This window comes from Talpa occidentalis, unplaced genomic scaffold (assembly GCF_014898055.3).
Source record: "Talpa occidentalis isolate TD23 unplaced genomic scaffold, MPIMG_talOcc4v2.1 talOcc4.10, whole genome shotgun sequence".
In the NCBI taxonomy this organism is placed as follows: domain Eukaryota; kingdom Metazoa; phylum Chordata; class Mammalia; order Eulipotyphla; family Talpidae; genus Talpa; species Talpa occidentalis.
The window spans coordinates 34,690,050-34,709,374 of record NW_023600993.1 but is presented as its reverse complement, the minus strand read 5'-3'; the positions used below and the strand labels follow the sequence as shown (position 1 = coordinate 34,709,374).

Sequence of the window (19,325 nt, the reverse complement as noted above, 5' to 3'; positions counted from 1 at the left end):
TCATCTTATTAACAACAACAAAAAAAAAAACCCCTCAAAATTCCTGTCTGAAGAGTTCCAAACCCTATAGTTTTGCTGAATGTGTTCCAAGTATACAATCCACCACTATACCACCTTCAACCATTAGCACCCACTCTCTCTCGATCTCTCAAAATGCACCTAGTGGTTGATAAGTCAAAGTTTTCTATCATTCTATCATTTACCCAGTAAAGGAAATCATATGGTCACACAAGGAAAAAATAAGTATATGGGTATAATCTTTTGAAAACCAAGGGTTTTTCATACCAGGCATGCACTACTACAATATAGTAACTCAAACAGAAATGTTATACAAATTTAAAAAAAGAGGATGCACCTCTAGTTACTCAACTTACAGGGCAACCTATCAGTCTGATCCTTCTACCTCACTGGTTAAGTTTTAGAAAACAATTCTGGGAACAAAGAATCTCTATAGAAACTCTAAAAACCTAAACAAAGTTGTAGTTAACAAAGACCTTCCTCCTCAAACTATTTTAGTCCTTTGCTCATTTTGATGCCTCCCAGGCAGGACCACCCACCTCAAAACACTGCAGAACTCCACAAGTGAATGAGCAATCAAGGTAGACCATATTTCCGGGAGGTACCAATGCTCATGTCTAAATCTGCTTTATTTCATAACATACCTGGTACATATAAAATAACTTCATATAATTATAAAACACAATTACAAAACACACCCTGAATCTATCTCTCAAATTAAGAAATACATCTAATATCAGACACTTAATTTACCCAGAAAAAGAACAGATACAAAAATAACAAATAGCAATTATAGAAAGATGCAAGGCACAGTATTTTATTTCCTCCTCTCAGCCTATGAGGAGGATATTCTGCCCCAATTTTACTGAGGCAAAGAGGTCAAGGGTCTGGGCCTCCCTGGTGGCGCAAGGGGTTAAGCACCACACTATGAAGCAATCCGCAGCCTCTGCAGCACGAGTTCGATCCCGGGCCGGGCCAAGAAAACTCACATGGTGAAGGAGACCTCTCCCACCTCGCCCGCTGCTCCACTCAGCAGTGTATTTCAGTCAGTCTGCCTGTGTTCTGCTCCCTACTCTGTCTCTGGTGAATCCTCTCACTCCCCTGCATCTCTGGCCTGTACCCCAGCTGTTGTATGCATAAATAAAATAAATCTTTAAAAAAAAAAAAGAGGTCAAGGGTCTTGCTTAATGCCACATTAGGATGGGAGAGTCCTAGGGAATTCAGTACCTCAGGTCCAAATTTCTTCTGCTGAGGGTACCCAGCATTTTCACTGTCCAACCATATCACACTGTGCCAAAAATCTTGCCTGCCTTGACAAAAAAGCAAGGACCCTCAGTGGGTAGACCTCACCTCTTGGAGGTCATGACCCGAAATACCAGACATGGTATGACCAGGCACTCTGAAAGAAGAGCTCTCCTTTAGAAAACGCAATACCATCTTAAAACAAGTGCTGGCAATTGCAGTATGACCTCAGCATGGCAAGTATGTTTTATTTCTTTATTTGACAAAAAGAAAACACCACTCCCAATCCTAAAACAGAGTAGTGCTCAGGCAGAAGAATAATACAGATTAGATTTTCTTCCTGTAGAAAGGTAGGAGGAAGGCAAATATCCAGGGTAACGCCAGTGCCAGCTGCTCCTTTCACAGACACTTCCACAGATGACAAAGATATCACATAAACTTAAGCACCATGGAAAGAATGGAATATTTTACTTAGAAGCTCAAGTGTAACTTCCAAACCATTCCCAAATCTACCTATCTCTATTAGATGAGAAAAGTTCTTAGCCGTCATGCACTCAATCACAGAGACCTCAAGTTGAAAAGCCCTTCACCAACTTCAGAAGGACCTAACCAGGCCTTCTCTAAAACCACCAATTGGTTCATGTATTCTTCACAAAACCTGCTAGCACAAAAGCTGATGACACATCTGGCTCCCTGTCTGAAGGCAACATCCCCCAAAAAGAAGCCTCTCACCATAAATACCTCATACATTTTTCTCCAGGGAATCACTGGCCTGGGGTCAGAAGAACTTCCTGATGAGTAAGGCAGTTTGCTATCAGGAGACAGCACCCATATCTTGAACAAACCTGTTTTTAAAAAAGCCAAGTCCCCAGTCAGGAGAATCATATTCTAGCATTTTACATCTTTAATGAGTTTACAGTTGATTTGGGCCAAAATAATTTTTTTCTAGCTTTACTGGTATATAATTGAAGGTCAAAATAAATTTTAAAAACAAGAATTTAAATCCAATTTCATTCACAAATAGACTAATCCTATGCTTCCAGTGAGACCGTACATTAGAAAGACCTACAAGGAGTACCCAGCTTCCCGTGACCAGACACTCGGCACCCCTGGGAGCAGCAGTCCTGCCTCTCCAAATATAGCCTCAGAACTGCTGCAGAAAGGCGCTCAAGGCTGCAAAGGGGTCCACAGGAATGACAAAATGAGAGGGCAGACCCAAAAACAAACAAAGTAAAGGCCCATGACTCAGACACTCCTAAACAGCAAAGGCAGCACAGCATGTAAAGAAGTGACTGCTTTCTGGGCTCCTGGCCCCTCAGCACCCAGTAACCACAGCAGACTGGACAGAAAGGCCACAGAAGGCCTGACACTGAAACGAAGGACTGTGCCCGTAGGCACAGTCCACAATGGGCCCCATTCTCCCTGGAAACTCATGGCAGGAGCAGTGGGGAGGCCAGAACATTCCTTCACCCCTTGCATGGAAGAAAAGGGCACAGGCAGCCCAGGGCACCAGAGGCCGGCATGAGAAGAAAGCATGAGCAGCCATATTCCTTTCCAGCTGTATGAATCAAAAAAGGACCCCTCCTAGGAAAACTCCAAGGGAGACCTGAAGTGTCACCAGATTAACTCCAATATATTAGATGGCCTACACAGGAATATCCTATCTGCTCAGCAATGCCCAGCCAGAAGAAAAAAAAACCTCAGGGCTTTGAGAGAAAGGGGCTCCCACGTGTCCTCTCAGCACAGGGCTGGTTCTCCGAGCAGAAGAATCAATATTTCCTGCTAAGGATTTCTTTCCAGAACCAAGAAATTCAGTTACTTTTAAAACTACTTTTAAAACTGGAAAAAATACATCTTCCCATTAACACAGTGTTTCTGAGTATACTGCTGACCCTTCTGACAAAATATTATGATCTTTTCCAGGTAAGCGGAAGTAACAGCTGGTAGAACAAACCCAGAGAAGGAGAAAATAAGACAGGAATTCTACTGTTATCTATTTGTGACTTTAATGAATTCTATTTTTAGATCTTTAATAAAGCGCTTCTCTTCTAGTCTCCTCCCACCAAATTTCTCTACTCAGGCTAATTCAATCTTCCAAACATCACTCTAAAGTCTAAAAATATAAGACAGGCCTCCCTGGTGGCACACGGGGTTAAGCACCGCACTATGAAGCAATCCACAGCTTCTGCAGCATGAGTTCGATCCCCGGCTGGCCAGGGAGAAACCCACACAGTGCAGCAGACCTCTCCTGCCTCGCCCGGTGCTCCCCTCAGCAGTATATTTCAGTCAATCTGCCTGTTCTTTTCCCTACTCTGTCTCTGGTGGATCCTCTCACCCCCCGCATCTCTGGCCTGTGACCCAGCTATTGTATGCATAAATAAATAAATCTTTAAAAAAATAAAAATATAAGACATTTATTCAGGCAAGCTTAACATAACAGGTAGAGCAACGGTGTTTTCTTCATTTTCCACAAGACTGTCAAACCCCCCCAACTAAAGTGCTACCTATAGGGTAGTCTCCAGTTTCAAAAAATAATCTAGGGCCTCCCTGGTGGCGCAGGCGGTTGAGCGCCACCCTGTGAAGCTGTCCACAGCCTCTGCAGTGTGGGTTCGATCCCAGCTGGCCAGAGAGAAACCCACATGGTGTAACAGACCTCTCCTGTCTCGCCTGCTGCTCCCCTCAGCAGTGTATTTCGTCAGTCTGCCTGTTCTGTTCCCCACTCTGTCTCTGGTGAATCCTCTCACCCTCCCGCACATCTGGCCTGAACCTGGTTCCTGTATAAATAAATAAATAAATATTTAGGAAAAAAAGACAACCTACCAGCACAAGCAGGAATATACACAAGACATTCAGTGAAGCAGTCCATAGTAAAACAAGGACCCAGGAAATGGATGGTATCCTAGGTTCTGATTAATAGCCAAATAAAATGGAAATGCTATTTGGAATTCCATTATTGACTATATCATTTTTCTTGGCAAAAACTGGCTAGACAATCAACCCTGCCCTGGAGAACAATTCAGCTAATTAAAAGAGGCACTTATGGCAACCAACACAGAGCTGGTTCACTTCTGCCATCAAAAGTATTGGGAATCTTTTTAAGTAATCCTTTATCAACCTTTGGAATGCAAGTGGGAGGTTGTTTAAAACAGAGATGATCCTAACATTTGCAAAAACAAACACCTTCCAATTCCACTACACTATTTCAATGCAGATACCAATTAGAAAGAATTCCAGCAGATTCTTCTTCATAGATTACCATACACCATATATATAAACTCAACATCCACAGAAATGAAGAGCTAATGCCAAAACAGGGAACAAGCTATGCACTGCCCACTGTTTTCTTGAATATGACACATCCTTCCCAAGTGCTTCACTCATCTACACGCTCCCCTGTATTTAGAGTATCAAGGGCCATGACTTCCTCAGGAAGAATGAATCTGTGGCTACAGATATTCCCAAAGTAAGGGAACATCACCATGGGATCTCTTTGTGGATATAAAATTTGCACACTCACACAAGTCACAGAAAAGGGACTAGTGAAAACATTCAAAAATAATACTTGGGCATCCCTGGTGGTACAAGGGGTGTAGCACAGCACTGTGAAGCTGTCTGCAGCCACTGCAGCACGAGTTCAATCCCCAATCGAGTTCAATCCCCAGCCGGCCAGGGAGCTACCCACATGGCGCAGCAGACCTCTCCTGTCTCGCCCGCTGCTCCCCTCAGCAGTGTATTTCAGTCAGTCTGCCTGTTCTGTTCCCCACTCTGTCTCTGGTGAATCCTCTCACCACCCCTCCACACCTCTGGCCCGTACCCCAGTTCTTGTATACATAAATAAATAAATCCTAAAATAATAACAACAACACAAACCGGCCTTACTTGACATTATTGAAGTACTCCCACAAAAATGTAAGTCACATCTCATTTTTCCAAAAGCTTTATACTTAATATTACGATAAAACTCTCAAGAGCCAGGCCTCCCCGGTGGCGCAGCGGTTGAGCGCTGGGTTGCGAAGCTGCCCGCAGCCTCTGCAACACTGGTTCGATCCCCGGCTGCTCCCCGGCCAGCGGAGGAGGGTCCCGCATGGTGCGCAGACCTCTTCTGCCACCCGCTGCTCCCCTCAGCAGTGTACTTCGGTCCTTCTGCCTGCTCTGCTCCCTGCTCTGGCTCTGGTGAATTCCCTCACCCTCCCGCGCTTCTGACTGTACCCAGTGCTCGTATAAATAAATAAATAAATAAATCTTTAAAAAAAAGAAAAAAACTCTCAAGAGCCTCCCTCGTGATGCAAGGGGTTATGTTTCAGCACAATGATGCTTTCAGCAGCCACTGCAGGAGGAGTTCGATCCCCGCCCAGGGAGCTAGTCCACATGGCACAGCAGATCTTTCCTGTCTCACCCGCTGCTCCTCTCAGCAGTGTAACAGTCTATCCACCTGTGCTGCTCCCCACTCCATCTCTGGTGAATCCTCTTACCTCCCTGCACCTCTGGCCAAAACCCCAGCTCTTGTATGCATAAATAAATAAAATAAATCTTTAAAAAAATAAAATAAAATCCCACGGTTGGGTCTCCCTGGTGGCACAGTGTTAAGTCTCAGCGATATGAAGCTACTGGCAGACAAAGCAACACAAGTTCGATCCTGGGCCAGGGAGCTAACACACAAGGCAGAGCAGCAACCCTCAGCAGTGTATTTTAGTCAATCTGCCTATTCTGCTCCCAGCTCTGTCTCTGGTGAATCCTCTTACCACCACTCCCCTCCTCCCGCACCGCTGGCCTACACCCCAGGTCTTGCATACATAAATAAATAAAATAAATCTTTAAACTAAAATAAAATTCCATGGTTAATCATTTGCTGAGAATGGGATTACTCATAACCTTTCAATTTTACAGAAAACTCTCTTTTTGAATACCTTTACCTTACCTTCTAGTGCTATGCGGCTTTAATAGTCTTATCTTCCTGGAGAGCAGAGGCCCTGCAGGAAAAGAAGGAACCAATATTGGTGAATGCCCACAACCAAAATACAATTACTTCAACGACCAACTCCAAAGGAAGTGGGGAATGCGACCCAGTCTCTAGCCCACACTGCCAATTAGTCATCCGTCTTCGTCAAAGGGCCAACCCAGGACCAAAAATTATAAAGTTTCAAATATATAAAATAAATTCCAATGTCTAAAATTTTGGCAGCAGTATTATTGAAAACAATTAGATCAAGAAGGTACAACTGAGAAATAAAACCTCAACTACTAAATGCACAGGATAAAGACATGCTGTACAGGATAAAGACATTCAGTCATAAAAGTGATATTTATATTCAACTTATTGGTCCCACTAGAATTCTGTTTTTAAAATAGAAATATAAACACACTGCTACAGTTCCATTCAGATTTCATTTACTCAACAGAGAATGCTAAACAGCCTCACCGACTCAGACACCCTCAGTCATACAATTGCATCCATCTTTCCACTCTTGACTCAGAGCAAGGCTAAGAAAATGCACAGTTAGGGGCCTCCCTGGTGGCACAAGGCATTAAGTCTCAGCACTATGATGCTATCAGCAGCCACTACAGTAGGAATTTAATCCCCGCCTAGGGAACTAACCCACATGGCAGAGCAGAACTCTCCTGTATCACCTGCTGCTCCCCTCAGCAGTGTATTTCAGTCGATCTGCCGGTTCTGCTCCCCACTCTGTCTCTGGTGAGTCCTCTCACTCCCCCCTACCCCCCCCACACACACATCTCTGGCCTATGCCCCACTTCTTGGATGCATAAATAAAATAAATCTTAAAAAAAAGAAAAAGAAAGAAAGAAAGTGCACAGCTATCAAACCCAAGAAATAGGGCCTCCCTGGTGGCACAAGGGGTTAAGTCACAGCACTATGAAGCTATCCACAGCCACTGAAGCACAAGTTCAATCCCCAGCCAGGGAACTAACCCACATGGCGCAGCAGAACTCGCCTGTCTCGCTGGCTGCTCCCCTCAGCAGTGAATTTTAGTAGATCCACCTGTTCTGCTTTCCACTCTGTCTCTGGTGAATCCTCTCACACACACCCCACACCTCTGGCTCACACCCCAGCTCTTGTATGCATAAATAAATAAAATAAACCCTTAAAAAAAAAAATAAAGCAACAGCACAACAACATCAGCAGAAGCACAGAAACACATGGAGTATGGAGAAAACTTCCTCCAGAAAAGGAGGGAGAAATCCTTGACCAACACACTAAAGAACATACTACTTGAATTTATTCTCACCTGAGTTCCCTTTAATTTCAATACTCTTTAGACCCCATCTGGGTTCTCTCAACAAGCTCACACCAGCATTTCTTACTTCTCTGATACTCTGGAAGCTTCCAGCCCCCAAGCAGTAACACTCTGCAGTGCTCAAATCGAAACAACACACAGGGAAACCTGGCTATTTAGTCAAACTACCCATCACTGACTTCCTATGAAAGCTATAAAAAAGGCATGCCTCACTCTTGTACTTGTCCATCCACTAAAATGGTCTTGTCACCACTTACCATTCTCCTAGGTTAGTTGTACAGCTCTTATCAAGAAAGTTATGACCAAAAAGACAAACACATGTAAAGGGGCTCTGACTCCAGATCACCATGGGTCACCCTTAATTTGCCGTGAATAGGTCAAGTCTATGAGCCAATGGCAATTTTTCAATCAATCCAGCCTAAAGCCACATTAGCCCATCATGATTTTTAATCTCCCAAACTGTAGACATTTTAATATACATTGGTCCCCTATCCCACCAAATGGGTCCACAAATCATGAATTCTCCTTCATAAGTTCACTGGCTCCTCACTATTACTCTCTGCCATCCTGGCCTTCAATTACACCCCTGAGAGTTTCAAAACTGGTCTCCTGGCTTCTCATCCCTTCCTATCAGGAGCACTACCTTACCCTGAACTTCCAGGAGCTACCCCACTGGCCCAGCTCAGTCTGTTGCCCCACTTTTCCCCAGAGGACACTTCCTGTGCCTCCAGCCTGTCCACAAGTTGTCCTCAGACACAGCCTAGTCTTCGAGCCCCCAGTGGCCTTTTCTGTTCACCCAACCAGTCCCTAGTCTTCCCTGTCTGCCTCAAAGACTCATGCTTTCTCTTTCTGCAAGATAGGGATCCTTCTCTTAATTCTGAGCACTTGACTGATGTCACCTCACATCCACCTCTTTTCACTATCCGTACCTGCCCCTTCCATTCAAAGATAGATTGGAAACCCAATCTCCTTAGGTTACTTCAGCATGGTGGCCAGAGCAACCAGTACAGACCCCAGGAAGGCACTGGCAAACACTTATTTCTGAGAATGGTCCCTCAAAAGCTTATTCCTGTGCAGTCCCTCAACATCTCATCCATATATATCACCCCAGCATTCTGCCTACCTGGGCATGGTCTTTGCCAGAGAAGCACTCAACCAAGGCCACCATTACTAATTTGATACAACACAAATGAAGATGGGTACAGACAAATGTTCAACAAGGGTTCAAATCCTGGCTGCCACATGATGACAGCTGTGCGACATTAGGAACATTTCTTCATGTGTGAGTCACTTTCCTCAGTCAGTATAAAGGATTCTCATAAGTATTAGAATGGTGCATGTAGGGGGCCTCCCTGGTGGCACAAGGGGTTAAGCATCAGCACTAAAGCTATCTACAACTACTGCATCACGTGTTCCAACCCAGCCAGGGAGGTGACGCACATGGCGCAGCAGACCTCTCTTGTCTCGCCTACTGCTCCCCTCAGCAGCAGTGTATTTCAGTCAATCTGCCTGTTCTGCCCCCCATTCTCTCTGGTGAATCCTCTCACCCACCATGCACTTCTGGCCTGTGCCCCAGTTCTTGTATTCATAAATAAATAAATCTTTATTTAAAAAAAAAAAAGAATGGTGCATGTAGAGCAGAAACACAGAAGGCACTTGTCTAGCTGATGTCAGTCCATCACATCACTGACCCAAGAGAGCAGGAAAAGCAGAACAGTGTGAGGTAAAGGACTGAATATTCGCTCATCTGTCTCAACAAGAGTGAACAGTGAACACACATCTACTCTGCAAAGTTTATACCAATCATGCCCCAAATTTAAGTGAGATAAAAGCTTTTATCAATCAAGCGCCATGCCTAAAAGCAAACAAAGAAACAAATAAACCCAGTCTAAGTAGTCCCAGAGTCCTTCCAAGCCCCACCATTCTCAACTCAATATTTAACAGACAGCAGGAAACTTACAGAAAAGGTGATTTAAATCTTCGGTTCAATGTTTAATCTTCTGGCCCACACACTTCTGAATGCTGGCTCCTCCCCCACCCACAGCTTGGCATCCCCTCTGTTCAATCTTTTCAGCCTCTCTTCTCAGATGACTCCTCATACCTCCTCTACTGGCTGACTTTACAGCTAGAGGTCCTAACACCCTCAGCTCTCCCTGCCTTTACCTACATGACCACCAGCAAGATTTTTCCAAACACAGCTCTGAACCAAGTCATTCCACTGAATAAAAGACTTCCCAGGCTCCAGCACACTTAATATGAAGTCTGAACTCCTGCGCACATCAAGAAAGGCCCAGGGTTCCCACCTGTCAAGCTGGAGTACTCACAGGTGCTATTTTAGGCACTCATGTCTATGTGGTTCCTTATGTTTGGACTTTGCTGTCCCCCAGCTAATTCCTGCTGGCTCTGAAATCCCCAGTTCAGGAATTCCCTCTCTCCTCAGGCTCCCAAAGCACCAAGTGAGCACACCTAGTGGGCAGACACAATCAACCATAGCTTCCCCAATCCCAGCTGAATTCCTCAAGGACAGAACCAGTCTCTCTTACATGGGCCTCTGAACCTACTACAGAATTTGGCAAGTAGTAAAGCTGAGTATTTGTTAAGTTAATAAAATGCATTTTGCCAACTCAATTTTTCAGAACAGTGAAGACTTGCCCCGTGCTTCTTTTCATGTTCCAACCAGGTATTTGTTGCCCCTATAATACTACCTACCCCTACTTTCATATAACATTCCACAAACCTTGAAACAGCTCATATTGTGCAAGAAACACATTCCTCCTATTTGGAACTCCAAAAACTCCTCTACCGCCTTAAAAACATACATCATGTACTATCCTATTATTCGTTGGATCCATGGCAAAGTTCAATTCAACTTCTCCAAATTCAAGCTATAGATTTGTGTCTTCATGGGTGAATTTTTTTAAAAACAGGGACAAAATCATGAACAACAAAATCTTTGAACACGAAGTAACTGATAAAGCTACTTCATCAGTAATTCTATTCCACGTACACCAGACTCCAAAATACCTGGTAGCACATCCAACTCTTTATCTGGACAAACGTCCTATAAACACCACCCTCCCTGCGCGAAGTCTGGGTACCACGCCAGGAATCACTTCCACTCGCTTATTTAGGAAACTACCGGACGGGCTCTTAAGTTAGAACTCTAGGCTACCAAGGTGCTGTCCCAGGCTCTAGCTCTCACTAAGGAAAATCTTCTTGATCACTGTTGCAACTAACGCTGAAGTCAGTTTACAAAACCAAAAAAGCTTCAAGTCATAGAAACTAAATCCTGCATTTCAAATTGAGTTTATATGAAATCAACTTCGAATTGATGGCATAAGGATTCTAACCCGAGAAAGCATTTCTCTGGGGACATTTCCAAATATATCCACGGGTGAATTTGGCTTTGGAAACACCAGTGAAAAGGTGAAAAGGTAGTAAGTTGGTTTCCAAAGAAGCATAAGGGGGGAAGAGGCCGACCGCAAGGTTCAAAAGAGCTCAGGACCCAGCGGCTGCAGTGTCCCCGCCCCGGGCCAAACAGTCTCCGGCTCCAGCCCGACCGGGCCGCGCGACCCTCTCCGCCAGCCCGGGAGGCAGCCCGCAGGCCCCACACGCCCGCGGCCGACGCGCAGGCCCGGCGTTCCCAGGAGCGCGGGGCGGGCTGAGGCCTGGCCCCTCGCCGAGGCGCGCAGCCCGGCCGGGCCCCTGTTCGCCCCGAGCCCTCGCCAGCGCAGCGAGGAAGAGGGCGGCTCTGCCCAGGCCACGCCGCCGCCTCAGCCGCAAGGACGTCCGCGACGGTGTCCCCGCCCCGGCCAAGCAGCGAGCAGCAGCAGGTGTTCCTCGGGAGGCTCGGACGGCGACGGGGATGGGGGCCCGGGCGGCCAGCTCGGCGACAGGGGTCGGCCGGCCCACTCACCGAGCGCCGGCGGGCGGGCCGCGGCAGGTGCTCCCTCCTCCCGACTGCCGGAGGCGGCCGCCGCCGCGCCGCCGCTCCCCGGGGACTCGGCGCGAAGCCGCCGCCGCCGCCGATCCCGAGGAGCGCCGCACCGCAGCCACCGCGCGAGCACGTACCGGGCGGTGAGAGGGCGCCGAGCGCGAGGGCGGGGCGCGCGGCCGGAGCCTAGCAACCGCCTGACACGCGAGTGCCGCAGCCAATCCCGCGCCCAGCTCCGCGCGGCGCCGACCGGCAGTCCGCGCGACTACCGCTTCTGCCTGCGTCGGCCGCCCGCAGCGCGCCGCACCCGCGCGCAGGCCCCGCCTCCGCCCGCGCAGCGCTGCTCATTGGCCCGCCACGCCCCGGCCCGAGGACACGCCCCGTCCTGGAGGCCCCGCCCCGCGGCCGGCCCGGTCTGTCCCCGGGACACGCCCCGACCCCGGGTCGCCCGGGGAGTTCAGGATCGAAGTGGAGGAGGGGCGCGTTGGCCTGAGAGGCGTCGGGCCAGCCCGGGGTGGTCACGCTCGAGAACTGGCCCCGCCACCATTGGCCACCCATCTACTGTGTTCGACTCACTTCTCTCGCACGCAAAGCAAGGGCTGTTTGTAAGCTCTCAAAACAACCAGCAAGCGTCCTTTATATTGCGGAGGATGACGGTCTTGTTGCCCGGCCCTTACAGGGATGGGGAGACCGAGGCGAGGGAGTGACTGACTCTGTGGTCCTAGGCCCCTGCTGGCGGGGCGCCCCAGGACTAACCCTTGTCCCCTCCCCCTAACACCGGAATCCGGAATCCGAGCCTCCTCGGCCAGCTGCCTAAAATAGCTCTGACCCGCTGGCTCCAGTCACTCACTTCTTGTGGCCCGCATTCTTTCTGAGAGTGGGGGAGTAAGGGACAGGAGCTACTCTAGAGATCCTTCAGGGGTAGGATCCTAAAGACGAGCGCCTTCACCTCTCCCCTCCTCCCTCCTGTCCCCCACCACAGGGCTACCTGGGGCCGGTTAAAGGCCTGGTACCTGACAACTAAAGGAACTGAGCCGTTTCTGCAGGAGTCTGGGGATGGGACGCGTGGTGGTCTCTGCTCCCTGTGTCAGCCCCTGCACAGGATATGCCTATTCCCTCCTGTGGCCGGGCTGGAATTGCCATGAACACATTGTAAACACAACTAGTTGCTCGGATGGGGAGGCCTCCCCTCTCTGAACTCCCAGCGTCCAGATAGTTCTGGGGATCTCTGCTTTCTCCACTCCTTAGAAGCATCTGGGAGAACCACACATTTCAGAGAGAGCAGAAGGAAATTCTCCATGTCCCAAATACACATATATTTAAATGCTACAAAGCTCATTCACATAACTTAGAAAAGAAAAACCTGGGGCCTCGCTGGCACAAGGGGTTAAGCACAGCACTGTGAAGCTATCCGCAGCCTCTGCAGCACAGAGTTCAAACCTGGGCAGCCAGGGAGCTGACCCACATGGCATAGCTGACCTCTCCTGTCTGGCACTGCTCCCCTCAGCAGTGTATTTCAGTCAGTCTGCCTGTTCTGTTCCCCGCTCTATCTCTGGGGAATCCTCTCACCACCACCACCACCACCACCACCACCATCCACCTCTGGCCTGTACCCCAGTTCTTATATGCATAAACAAATCCTTAAAAAAAAAGGGAAAGGCCCCAAATCATCCCTTAGATGTTAAAACTGAAAGATTAATGACCTCTCAAACCTAGCTCTCAAATTCTGCTTTGAAAAGGCAAAGAATGCAGAAAGTCAGAGTCTCTAAACAAAATGAGTGAATTTTCTTATTCACTCCTTCAGTTTATAGAGTCTCTTCCCCACCCCCCAAACACACACACACTAGGCACTGCTTTGCAGCCCTAGATTCTGCTAGGTATTTTAGTATCTAGGTAGGTAGGTAGGTAGGTAGATAGATAGATGATACTCTATATCTATATGTATATATTATATGTGCATTGTATTATATGCATGTATATATGTATATGTGTGTATATGTATATATGTATGCATGTGTATATATTTATATATGCACATATAGTGGATACTGGCCTCATGAGACACCTCCCTCCTGCCATCTGCACAGAATATGCTCACCACTCTTCATTCTTCACTGACCATCCACGGATGTGAGAGTAGCTCCCCTTCTTCCTTTCTGGCATTGGACTTGCTAGGTGAGACACCAAACTTCATTCTGGCCTGCAAGGACCCAGCATCCCATGCCCAAGCAAAGCTCTAACTAAGGGAGGATCTCCATTTCAGCTACCAGAAAGTGCAATAGGGCCCTATTGCCAGAAGGTGCAGTAGGGCCTTCCCCATCCTCGAAGGGTACGACAACCAGAATTAGCCTGAAGTCCTTACAGCCAAATCCTTTCCAGTCCCTACCTCTCCAAGTTGGGTCAGTTGGAGGTTCTGTAGCCCCAGACTGGCCCTGATGCTCTCTCCCTCCCCTGCCTCCAACCTTGGCAGATCTCTCCTGTTTTCCTCTGCCCAGGCCAAAATAACTCTGACCTCTGGCCTTATTGCTCTTTTTCTTCTTTTTTGTCTGGAATTATTCCTTTGGACCTTAGCATGTAGGAGACCTGGCTGGTCAGAGCTGGACCAACTTTTTGGGGGTTAACCAGCCCCCTCTTGAGCACAACCAGTCCCCATGGAGCCCATAGCAAAGTAAAAAGTGAGGACAGCTGTCTTCATGTGTCCCTAGGTTGGGTGGGGGCTGTATCATGAGAGTCAAATCCTTTTATCTTCCAGGAAACTGAACAACCCACCCCAGGTATCAGCCCCAAATCACCAGGGCTCTCCTTTAGGAACCATTCTGGAATCCCAGCGGGGTCTAGGCCATCCTAAATCAGGTTTGCTGCTCACAGCCAGTTGGAAGATACCAAGAGCTACTACTCTGAGGTTCCATGTGGTGTGAGCCTGGGTAGAACTAATCAGGAGATCATGGAGAATGGTGTTCTTCAAGCCCAATGGTTTCTTCTGCTTCCTCCACTTAGACCAGGAAATCTTCTCATTAAGGTTTGTCTCCCCCATTGGAGCATGAACTCTTGAAGCCAGAAACCAATCAGCTTTGTCACTCATTTCAACCATCACCTAACAGCCTACACATAGCAGAGGCTCAATTTCTGTCTGGAAAAGAAAGAATCGGGGAATGCTACATGCCTCACTTCCACTTGCTGGAAATCATCCCTAAGGGTCCAAGCCCTGAGCAAAGCCCAAGTGCTTACTTGGGGTTGATGTGATTTATGTTAAAGACCTTGGTTTTAACTCATACAAAATTCAACAGACACCTACATGGACCAAACTTCCCTCTGGTCTAGGGATTCCAGGACTTCTTACTCTGGTATATTCCCAAGGGCTAAACGCCAGTGCCCAGCCTCAGACTCTTTCAGTCCGAGGGAGGCCCCAGCTGCTGATTTTGTCCCAGGCTAATGGAGAGGGACAGGAGTTAGAGCTGGCTGAGGGTGGAGGCTCTTAATCCAAATGCAGAGCCTTCAGGTCTGCCTGGGGGCAATGGGCTGACCAGCAAAACCAGCCAAGTCAGGGCAAGGGAGGGGTCCCTTTTGTCTGGATTTAACAGAAGGCAGTTTGTCTGGCAATTCTGGCAGAAAGAAAGGGCTGATAAGTTCATCCGGGAGAAACTGCCAGCAGGCGTGTTTGTGGGTCACCACCAGCCTTCCAGAAACCAGTTCCTTCCTTTACAGGGCCCTCAACTTCCAGACCCCTTCAAAACATGTCTGATATATGGGCCTTCCTCTGTTAGCCAGGCAATAATCTCCACCTCTAGCCCTCCAGAGACAGGGGACAGGAACTCCATAGGAAGAGTAAGTGTTAGTTATATGAATATAAGTCCCTTCTTCCCCCTGGACAGACACATGTCCACTGACTCCTCCATCAGCCACATTCCACTCCCTGCTAACTCTGAGATAAGACAGTCCCCCAAGGTCGACTTTGGGTGACTGTTCTCAAAACACTGGATTTGTAACCTTGAATACTGGACTAACGCCAAGATTAGGTCTGGTCTGACCTGGCAGCCAATGGAAGCAAGCAAAGCTGAGGAGCAAACTTGCTAATTCTCTTTGGTAGCTGACCAGTAAGCCCCTAAACATGGAGTTTTAGGGGAAGCCACCTACACTAATCTGGTTCAACTGGATTGAGAGGCACTTCTCTGTTCTTAATCATATGTCCATGCCTGGCTCAGGGCAAGGCCAGAGGCTCTTCCAGTGCAGAGATGCCTTTTATTTCAGAGCTGACCTGTCTCATCAACCTGGGGTCCCCTTGGAGTCCCCTCAGTCAAGATACATGGATGGGCTACCAAACAACAGCTGATTCTGACTCTGTTATTAAGGCCGACAGGAAAAAAAAAAAGTCAAGGGTCCTCCCTGGTGGCACAGAGGTTGAGTCTCAGGGCACTGTCAGGCTTTTGCCAGCCTGGGTTCTGATCCCCAGGTAAGAGCTAACCCACATATATAGCGCAGCAGGCCTCTCCCGTCTCACCTGCTGCTTCCCTCAGCAGTGTGTTTCAGTGGATCTGCCTGTTCTGCTCCCCAACTCTGTCTCTGGCAGGTCCTTCTCAGCCTTCCCCCAACAACACCTCTAGCCTGTGCCCCAGTGCTTGTATGCATAAATAAATAAATCTTTAAAAAAGAAATAAAGGTTAAAAGAAAGGGGGGGAAGACAGTAAATAATCAGATAGTTATAAAGGGATGGGGGGGGCAGGGAAAGAGATCAGGATGTACTGGGTATTATAGTTCATCTGAGAAGTCCTCCCTTGGAAGGGAGGACTGCAGGAGGTGAATGAGAAAGTTCTGGGACTTCTTAGGGAAGGAGAGGAACAAACCTAGGGAATGGTCTGAGTGAAGGCAGAGGAAGAAGTGCTCAGGCGTGGGGAACCCTGAATATTGCCATGGCCTAAGCAGTGAACGGAACAGAGATGGTGAGAGGGCAGGCCCTGGGGCTGGATTTAACCAGGCAGGGTTTATGAGATGTATAGGATCCCAGGAGCAAGGGTCAAGGAAACTAAAGGGGGATGAAATGAGAAAGGGAGTAGGGAAGTGCCCTCAGGCCTCCTGGGAGGAATGTAGCTTGGTGAGGAGAGCGGGGGGGGGGGGGGGGGGGGGGGGCCTAGGAGCCCCTCCTTCCCCTGGTAGGTGGAGAAAGAGAAGCGTGAGAGCAGGCAGGTGTAGGGCAGAGATGGGGGTCCTGCGGGGGAGGGCACTGAAGTCAAGTCAGAACAAGCATCTAGAGAGAAAAGGTATCACTTTCCCTGCCTCCACCTTCCCCCAGGAATGTAAAGAGGAGGTAACCTTCCTTCCAGTCACAGAGGACGAAGCCATATGGGGGAGGGGATGTCCCTGTGGTGGGAAGAAAGACTCCCCTGTGCTCAGGCAGCTCCTGGTATGTGCCATAAATAAAATAAATCTTTAAAAAAGAAATAAAAATTAACAAAGGAAAGAGGAGGAAAGACAGTAAATAATCAGATAGCTTTGGGAGAGACAGTCCACCAGAGAGGGCCTAGCACCTACTCCCTGGGAAAAGGTGGAATTAGGGAGAGAATGGGGGAGGAGAGAAAGGTCTGCCCCAAATCAGGTTCTAAGACAAGCCATAGACAGGAAGGAGGGGAGATCAGGTGGGGTGTTACCTGGCAAGCATGTGAGGCCTCAGCTGGCTACCCCAGCCATCTTCCTCCTGCTCTTAGGGCTGGTGACCTTTAAAGGTCCCTCCCTGACTGCCATCACCTGTGAATGGCAGGAGCGGGTCTTTGTTCATCAGGTGGGTTCAGTAGACTGTAACTGATAAAGGAGCCCAGGGACTAGGAAGATCTGGAATGGAAAGGACTGGAGGCTGGGCTCAGAATAGGCCCTCAAAGTAAAAGAGACCCCAGGTTGAAGCCAGGGCTGAGGGCCTCTGGGGCGCAGCATGGCTGGATGCAGACATGGTAAGGGGTTTTTCAAAGGCCCTGAAATGTCTCAAGAGTTTTTCCAGAAAAGAAACATTTCATCTCTACCTCCCCATTCCCATCTCTGTGTCCCCAAGCACATGAAGGAAAGTGGCAACAGGTACAGAACAAAGATGGGACAGGTAGGTACAGCAGAAGCAATGCTGCACTGAAGCCTTGGCCTCAGAGTCAAGGCCCAGCAGCTTCTCACCCCATGTTGGGGGACTCTAGGAAGGAAGGCTGACCCCAGCTGACCCTCTGCCTTCCCTCTGCCTGAAACTCCCCTGTACTCACCTGCTGCCTGGGGCCTTCAGGGATTGGTTCAATATAAGCACCCAGATCTTGGTGCTTGAGAAGGGCAGAGAAGTGGGAGCCCACAGGCCTTGCTTGTTACTGTGCCTACAACCACTGGGGCCAGCCTCACCAGTAAATCCCCTCTGCTCCAGGAGGCAGGCCTACTTACCCTCACAGCAGATGTTACTAGTGGGGTGCTCAGGGTCCAGGTCCTGAGGACTGGGTGCACACAGGCAGGGGCTCTGGTGCCTGCCTCTGACTGACTTGGGTAAACCTTCTCTAAACCCTTTCCTTCTCTCACCCTCTGGGCCAGAGCTTTCCGAAAAGCCTATGCTTATTTACTCTTTCCTAGGAGAAGGACCAGGACACAGGTGCAGATAAGGTGCTGAAGGGGGGGTGGGGTAAATGGAAAAAAACCAAGGCAGATACCAGGGTGGGGGAAGGTCCCTAAAGAGTCCTGAGAGAAGCAGTACAGCCCAAGTGGATGATTTTTGGGGAACCACTGAAAGGGAGAGGAGAGCACTTAGCTCTCCTGGTTCCCATCCCCTACCTCCCCCCCCCACACACACTTCCCTCCCTGAGGAATTCTAGTTGCATCAGAATACACAGGGGCCAAAAAAAAAAAAAAATTAAAAAAGAAGAAAGCAAGAAGGAATGCTGGAGAGCCTGGCTGGCTGGCAGATGCTTCCCCTCCCCCAATGCCCTCCCTTCCTCCCCCACTTGCTCTCCACCTCCTTTCCCATGACCCTGCAGCCGGGGAGCTCCCTCACCTGTTGCTGCCCAGGCTTCCCCCACCACCCTCACCCTTCCGGGCCAGCAGCTGTTCCCAGACAGCTGGATCAGAATGGGACACTGACTCCTTCACCCCTGCCTTGATGACCCTGCTGGCCCACCCACAGCCCTATCTTTCAGATGTCATTGACCACAAATCCTGGAGACCCACCACAGCTGTGGGCAGCCTGTACCCCCAGAAGAAGCAACAGCTGCCGCTGTTCCCAGGCTTCCTCCAAAGTCAGCTGGAGGGCCAGGTGCTAGCCGCTACCCTGCACATCCCTCTTGCCCACTTGGGTTTCTGAGCACTTCTTTCTGCCAGAACTGTGGCCTGAAGGGAAGACAGGCAATGGGGTCCTGTCCTCAGCTGAAGACTGCCTGCAGCGGCACCACCTAGTCTTCATAAGCCAGAGCTAAGTCCCAAACCCAAATCTATCTGTGATCCTAGCCTGCTCCGAATCCTGCCTGACTTCCCACTTCACCCTGACCTGCCTGGTTGGGTGTCTCCCTTCCAACTTACCCTACTCCTCAGCTCTCCACTTCTCCCTCTAGATCTCCACTTTCTCTTCTCTAAGTTCCTCTTTACCCCAGTTTTTCTTTGCATGTGACCCCAGGCACATTAAGTCTCTTTACATGTCAGGCGTCTGCCAGGTCCCCTCAAGCCTACCCTTGTAAGATATTTCCTCCTGCTTGGCCTACTTCATTCCTGCTCATCCCCTGTTTTATTTCCAGGCAGGGGAGAATATCCCCACTCTGCTTAGTCCACCACATAACTATGGCTTATTTATAGTTTATCCTTAAGGCAGAGTGGAGGGGGCCTCCCCTGATGGCGCGGTGGTTGAGCGCTGGGCTGTGCAAAGCTGCCTGCAGCCT

General features: G+C 48.8%; 1 protein-coding gene across 7 annotated transcripts in view; it reads right to left on the bottom strand.

Moving 5' to 3' along the window:
• DAG1 (dystroglycan 1) overlaps window positions 1-17,985 on the bottom strand; it is a 62,756-nt gene extending 44,771 nt beyond the window's left edge. For 2 of the 7 annotated variants that reach the window (XM_054693967.1, XM_037529101.2), the window contains exons 1-2: window positions 11,586-11,634; window positions 6,179-6,230 (exon numbers count right to left, since the gene is read on the bottom strand). The gene's annotated coding sequence lies outside the window, so the exon portion shown is untranslated. Of the gene's footprint in view, window positions 1-6,178; window positions 6,231-11,430; window positions 11,703-17,850 lie in introns of those variants that run through there. The other 5 variants (XM_037529110.2, XM_037529092.2, XM_037529155.2 and 2 more) reach the window with 5 other exon arrangements.
• Window positions 17,986-19,325: the final 1,340 nt, after the last annotated feature.